This window comes from Procambarus clarkii, chromosome 3 (genome assembly GCF_040958095.1).
Source record: "Procambarus clarkii isolate CNS0578487 chromosome 3, FALCON_Pclarkii_2.0, whole genome shotgun sequence".
In the NCBI taxonomy this organism is placed as follows: domain Eukaryota; kingdom Metazoa; phylum Arthropoda; class Malacostraca; order Decapoda; family Cambaridae; genus Procambarus; species Procambarus clarkii.
Window position 1 is genome coordinate 36,463,211 of NC_091152.1, and position 7,448 is coordinate 36,470,658.

Here is a 7,448-nt window from a genome sequence, read left to right on the forward strand (position 1 = left end):
ACCACACACACCTTGGCATCACCACACACACCCTCGCATCACCACTCACCCTGATATCACCACACATACACCCTCGCCTCACCACACACACCCTGGCATCACCACACACACAATGGCATCACCACACACACCCTCTCATCACCATACACACCCTAGCATCACCACACTAACCCTGGCATCACCACACACACCCTTGCATCACTACACACCCTGGCATCACCACACACACCCTGGTATCACCACACACACATTCTCGTATCACCACACACACCCTGGCATCACCACACACACCCTGGCATCACCACACACACCCTGGCTTCACAACACACACCCTCGCATCACCCCACACACCCACGCATTACCACACACACCCTAGCATCACTACACACACCCTCGCATCACCACACACACCCTCGCATCACCACACACACACCCTCGCATCACCACACACACCCTGGCATCACCCCACACACCCTCGCATCACAACACGCACCCTGGCATCACCACACACACCCTGGCATCACCACACACACCCTCGCATCACCACACACACCCTCGCATCACCACACACACCCTGGCATCACCACACACACCCTCGCATCATCACACACCTTAGAATCACCACACACCCTCGCATCACCCAACACACCCTCACATCACCACACACACTCCCTCGCATCACCACACACACCTTCTCACAACACCACACACACACCCTCATATCACACACACACCCTCACATCACCACACACACCCTCGCGTCACCACACACACACACCCTAGCATCACTACACACACCCTCGCATCACCACACACACACCCTCGCATCACCACACACACACCCTCGCATCGCCACACTCCATGACATCACCACACACACACCCTCGCATCACCACACACACCGTGGCATCACCACACATCCTGGCATCAACACACACATCCTCGCATGACCACACACACCCTAGCATCACCAAACACACTCTGGTATCACCACACACACCCTGGCATCACCAAACACCCTGGCATCACCACACACGCCCTGGCATCACCACACACACCCTCGCATCACCACACACACCCTCGCATCACCACACACCCACACCCTCGCATCACCACACACACTTTCGCATCACCACACACACCCTCGCATCACCACACATACACACTCGCATCACTACACACACAACCTGCCATCACCACACACACACCCTCGCATCACCACACACAACTTAGCATCACCACACACACCCTGGCATCACCACACACACACCCTGGCATCACCACACACACACCCTCGCATCACCACACACACACACACCCTCGCATCACCACACACACACACCCTCGCATCACCACACACTCACCCTCGCATCACCACACACTCACCCTCGCATCACCACACACACCCTCGCATCACCAAACACACCCTCGCATCACCACACAAACCCTCGCATCACCACACACACACCCTCGCATCACCACACACACCCTGGCATCACCACACACACCCTCGCATCACCACACACCCTGATATCACCACACACTCACCCTCGCATCACCACACACACACCCTCTCATCACCACACACACCCTGGCATCACCACACACACCCTCGCATCACGACACACACCCTGGCATCACCACACACACCCTCGCATCGCCACACACCTTTGCATCACCACACACACCCTTGCATCACCCCACACACCCTCACATCACCACACACACTCCCTCGCATCACCACACACATACCCCTCACATCACCACACACACACACTCACATCACCACACACCCTTGCATCACCACACACACCCTCTCATCACCACACACACCCTGGCATCACCACACACACCCTCGCATCACGACACACACCCTGGCCTCACCACACACACCCTCGCATCGCCACACACCTTTGCATCACCACACACACCCTTGCATCACCCCACACACCCTCACATCACCACACACACTCCCTCGCATCACCACACACACACCCCTCACATCACCACACACACACACCCTCGCATCACCACACACCCTTGCATCACCACACACACCCTCGCATCACCACACACACCCTTGCATCACCACACACACCCTCGCATCACCACACACACACCCTCGCATCACCACACACCCTCGCATCACCACACACACCCTGGCATCACCCCACAGACACCCTCGCATCACAACACACACCCTCGAATCATCACCCACACACCCTCGCATCACCACACACACACACACTCGCATCACCACACACACACCCTCGCATCACCACACACTCACCCTCGCATCACCACATACTCACCCTCGCATCACCACACACACCCTCGCATCACATCACACACCCTCGCATCGACACACACACTTTGGCATCACCACACACACACCCTCGCATCACCACACATACCCTGGCATCACCGCACACACACCTTCGCATCACCACACTCACACCTTCGCATCACCACACACACACACACTCGCATCACCACACACACACCGTCGCATCACCACACACTCACCCTCGCATCACCACATACTCACCCTCGCATCACCACACACACCCTCGCATCACATAACACACCCTCGCATCGTCACACACACTTTGGCATCACCACACACACACCCTCGCATCACCACACACACCCTGGCATCACCACACACACACCCTCGCATCACCACACTCCATGACATCACCACACACACACCCTCGCATCACCACACACACCGTGGCATCACCACACACATCCTGTCATCACCACACACATCCTCGCATCACCACACACATCCTCGCATCACCACACACACCCTAGCATCACCAAACACACTCTGGTATCACCACACACACCCTGGCATCACCACACACCCTGGCATCACCACACACACCCTGGCATCACCACACACACCCTCGCATCACCACACACACCCTCGCAACACCACACACACACCCTCGCATCACCATACACACCCTCGCATCACCACACACACCCTCGCATCACCACACATACACACTCGCATCACTACACACACAACCTGACATCACCACACACACACCCTCGCATCACCACACACAACTTGGCATTACCACACACACCCTGGCATCACCACACACACACCCTCGCATCACCACACACTCACCCTCGCATCACCACACACACACCCTCGCATCACTGCACACACCCTCGCATCACCACACACACCCTCGCATCACCACACACACACACCCTCGCATCACCACACACACCTTGGCATCACCACACACACCCTCGCATCACCACTCACCCTGATATCACCACACATACACCCTCGCATCACCACACACACCCTGGCATCATCACACACACCCTGGCATCACCACACACACCCTCTCATCACCACACACACCCTAATATCACCACCCTAACCCTGGCATCACCACACACACCCTTGCATCACCACACACCTGGCATCACCACACACACCCTGGTATCACCACACACACCCTTGCATCACCACACACCCTGGCATCACTACACACACCCTGGTATCACCACACACACCCTCGCATCACCACACACACACCCTCGCACATCAACAAACACACACTCTCGCATCACCACACACACATACTCGTATCACCACACACACCCTGGCATCACCACACACATCCTAGCATCACCACACACACCCTGGCTTCACTACACACACCCTCGCATCACCCCACACACCCACGCATTACCACACACACCCTAGCATCACTACACACACCCTCGCATTACCACACACACCCTCGCATCACCACACACACCCTGGCATCACCCCACACGCCCTCGCATCACCACACGCACCCTGGCATCACCACACACACCCTGGCATCACCACGCACACCCTCGCATCACCACACACACCCTCGCATCACCACACACACCCTGGCATCACCACACACACCCTCGCATCATCACACACCTTAGCATCACCACACACCCTCGCATCACTCAACACACCCTCACATCACCACACACACTCCCTCGCATCACCCCACACACCTTCTCACATCACCACACACACACCCTCACATCACACACACACCCTCACATCACCACACACACCCTCGCGTCACCACACACACACACCCTAGCATCACTACACACACCCTCGCATCACCACACACACACACCCTCGAATCACCACACACACACCCTCGCATCGCCACACTCCATGACATCACCACACACACACCCTCGCATCACCACACACACCGTGGCATCACCACACACATCCTGGCATCACCACACACATCCTCGAATCACCACACACACCCTAGCATCACCAAACACACTCTGGTATCACCACACACACCCTGACATCACCAAACACCCTGGCATCACCACACACACCCTGGCATCACCACACACACCCTCGCATCACCACACACACCCTCGCATCACCACACACACACCCTCGCATCACCACACACACTTTCACATCACCACACACACCCTCGCATCACCACACACACCCTCGCATCACCGCACACACCCTCGCATCACCACACAAACCCTCGCATTACCACACACACACCCTCGCATCACCATACACACCCTGGCATCACCACACACACCCTCGCATCACCACACACCCTGGTATCACCACACACACCCTTGCATCAACCCACACACCCTCACATCACCACACACACTCCCTCGCATCACCACACACACACCCCCCTCACATCACCACACACACACACCCTCGCATCACCACACACCCTTGCATCACCACACACACCCTCGCATCACCACACACACCCTTGCATCACCACACACACACCCTCGCATCACCACACACACACCCTCGCATCACCACACACCCTCGCATCACCACACACACCCTGGCATCACCCCACAGACACCCCCGCATCACCACACACACCCTGGCATCACCCCACAGACACCCTCGCATCACAACACACACCCTCGCATCATCACACACACACCCTCGCATCACCACACACACACACTCGCATCACCACACACACCCTCGCATCACCACACACTCACCCTCGCATCACCACATACTCACCCTCGCATCACCACACACACCCTCGCATCACATCACACACCCTCGCATCGACACACACACTTTGGCATCACCACACACACACCCTCGCATCACCACACACACCCTGGCATCACCGCACACACACCCTCGCATCACCACACTCACACCTTCTCATCACCACACACACACACACTCGCATCACCACACACACACCCTCGCATCACCACACACTCACCCTCGCATCACCACATACTCACCCTCGCATCACCACACACACCCTCGCATCACATCACACACCCTCGCATCGTCACACACACTTTGGCATCACCACACACACACCCTCGCATCACCACACACACCCTGGCATCACCACACACACACCCTCGCATCACCACACTCCATGACATCACCACACACACACCCTCGCATCACCACACACACCGTGGCATCACCACACACATCCTGTCATCACCACACACATCCTCGCAACACCACACACATCCTCGCATCACCACACACACCCTAGCATCACCAAACACACTCTGGTATCACCACACACACCCTGGCATCACCACACACCCTGGCATCACCACACACACCCTGGCATCACCACACACACCCTCGCATCACCACACACACCCTCGCATCACCACACACACACCCTCGCATCACCATACACACCCTCGCATCACCACACACACCCTCGCATCACCACACATACACACTCGCATCACTACACACACAACCTGACATCACCACACACACACCCTCGTATCACCACACACAACTTGGCATCACCACACACACCCTGGCATCACCACACACACACCCTCGCATCACCACACACACACCCTCCCATCACCACACAGACACACCCTCGCATCACCACACACACACCCTCGCATCACCACACACTTACCCTCGCATCACCACACACACACCCTCGCATCACTGCACACACTCTGGTATCACCACACATACACCCTCGCATCACCACACACACCCTGGCATCACCACACACACCCTGGCATCACAACACACGCCCTCTCATTACCACACACACCCAAGCATCACCACCCTAACCCTGGCATCACCACACACACCCTTGCATCACCACACACCCTGGCATCACCACATCACCACACCACACATCACCACACACACCCTTGCATCACCACACACCCTGGCATCACCACACACACCCTGGTATCACCACACACACCCTTGCATCACCACACACCCTGGCATCACTACACACACCCTGGTATCACCACACACACCCTCGCATCACAACACACACACCCTCGCACATCAACACACACATACCCTCGCATCACCACACACACATACTCGTATCACCACACACACCCTGGCATCACCACACACACCCTCGCATCACCACACACACCCTCGCATCACCACACACACCCTGGCATCACCCCACACGCCCTCGCATCACCACACGCACCCTGGCATCACCACACACACCCTGGCATCACCACACACACCCTCGCATCACCACACACACCCTCGCATCACCACACACACCCTCGCATCACCACACACACCCTGGCATCACCACACACACCCTCGCATCATCACACACCTTAGCATCACCACACACCCTCGCATCACCCAACACACCCTCACATCACCACACACACTCCCTCGCATCACCACACACACCTTCTCACATCACCACACACACACCCTCACATCACACACACACCCTCACATCACCACACACACCCTCGCGTCACCACACACACACACCCTAGCATCACTACACACACCCTCGCATCACCACACACACATTCTCGCATCACCACACACACACCCTCGCATCGCCACACTCCATGACATCACCACACACACACCCTCGCTTCACCACACACACCGTGGCATCACCACACACATCCTGGCATCACCACACACATCCTCGCATCACCACACACACCCTAGCATCACCAAACATACTCTGGTATCACCACACACACCCTGGCATCACCAAACACCCTGGCATCACCACACGCACCCTGGCATCACCACACACACCCTCGCATCACCACACACACCCTCGCATCACCACACACACCCTCGCATCACCACACACACCCTCGCATCACCACACACACCCTCGCATCACCACACATACACCCTCGCATCACCACACATACACACTCGCATCACTACACATACAACCTGGCATCACCACACACACACCCTCGCATCACCACACACAACTTAGCATCACCACACACACCCTCGCATCACCACACACACACCCTCGCATCACCACACACACACACCCTCGCATCACCACACACACACCCTCGCATCACCACACACTCACCCTCGCATCACCACACACTCACCCTCGCATCACCACACACCCTCGCATCAC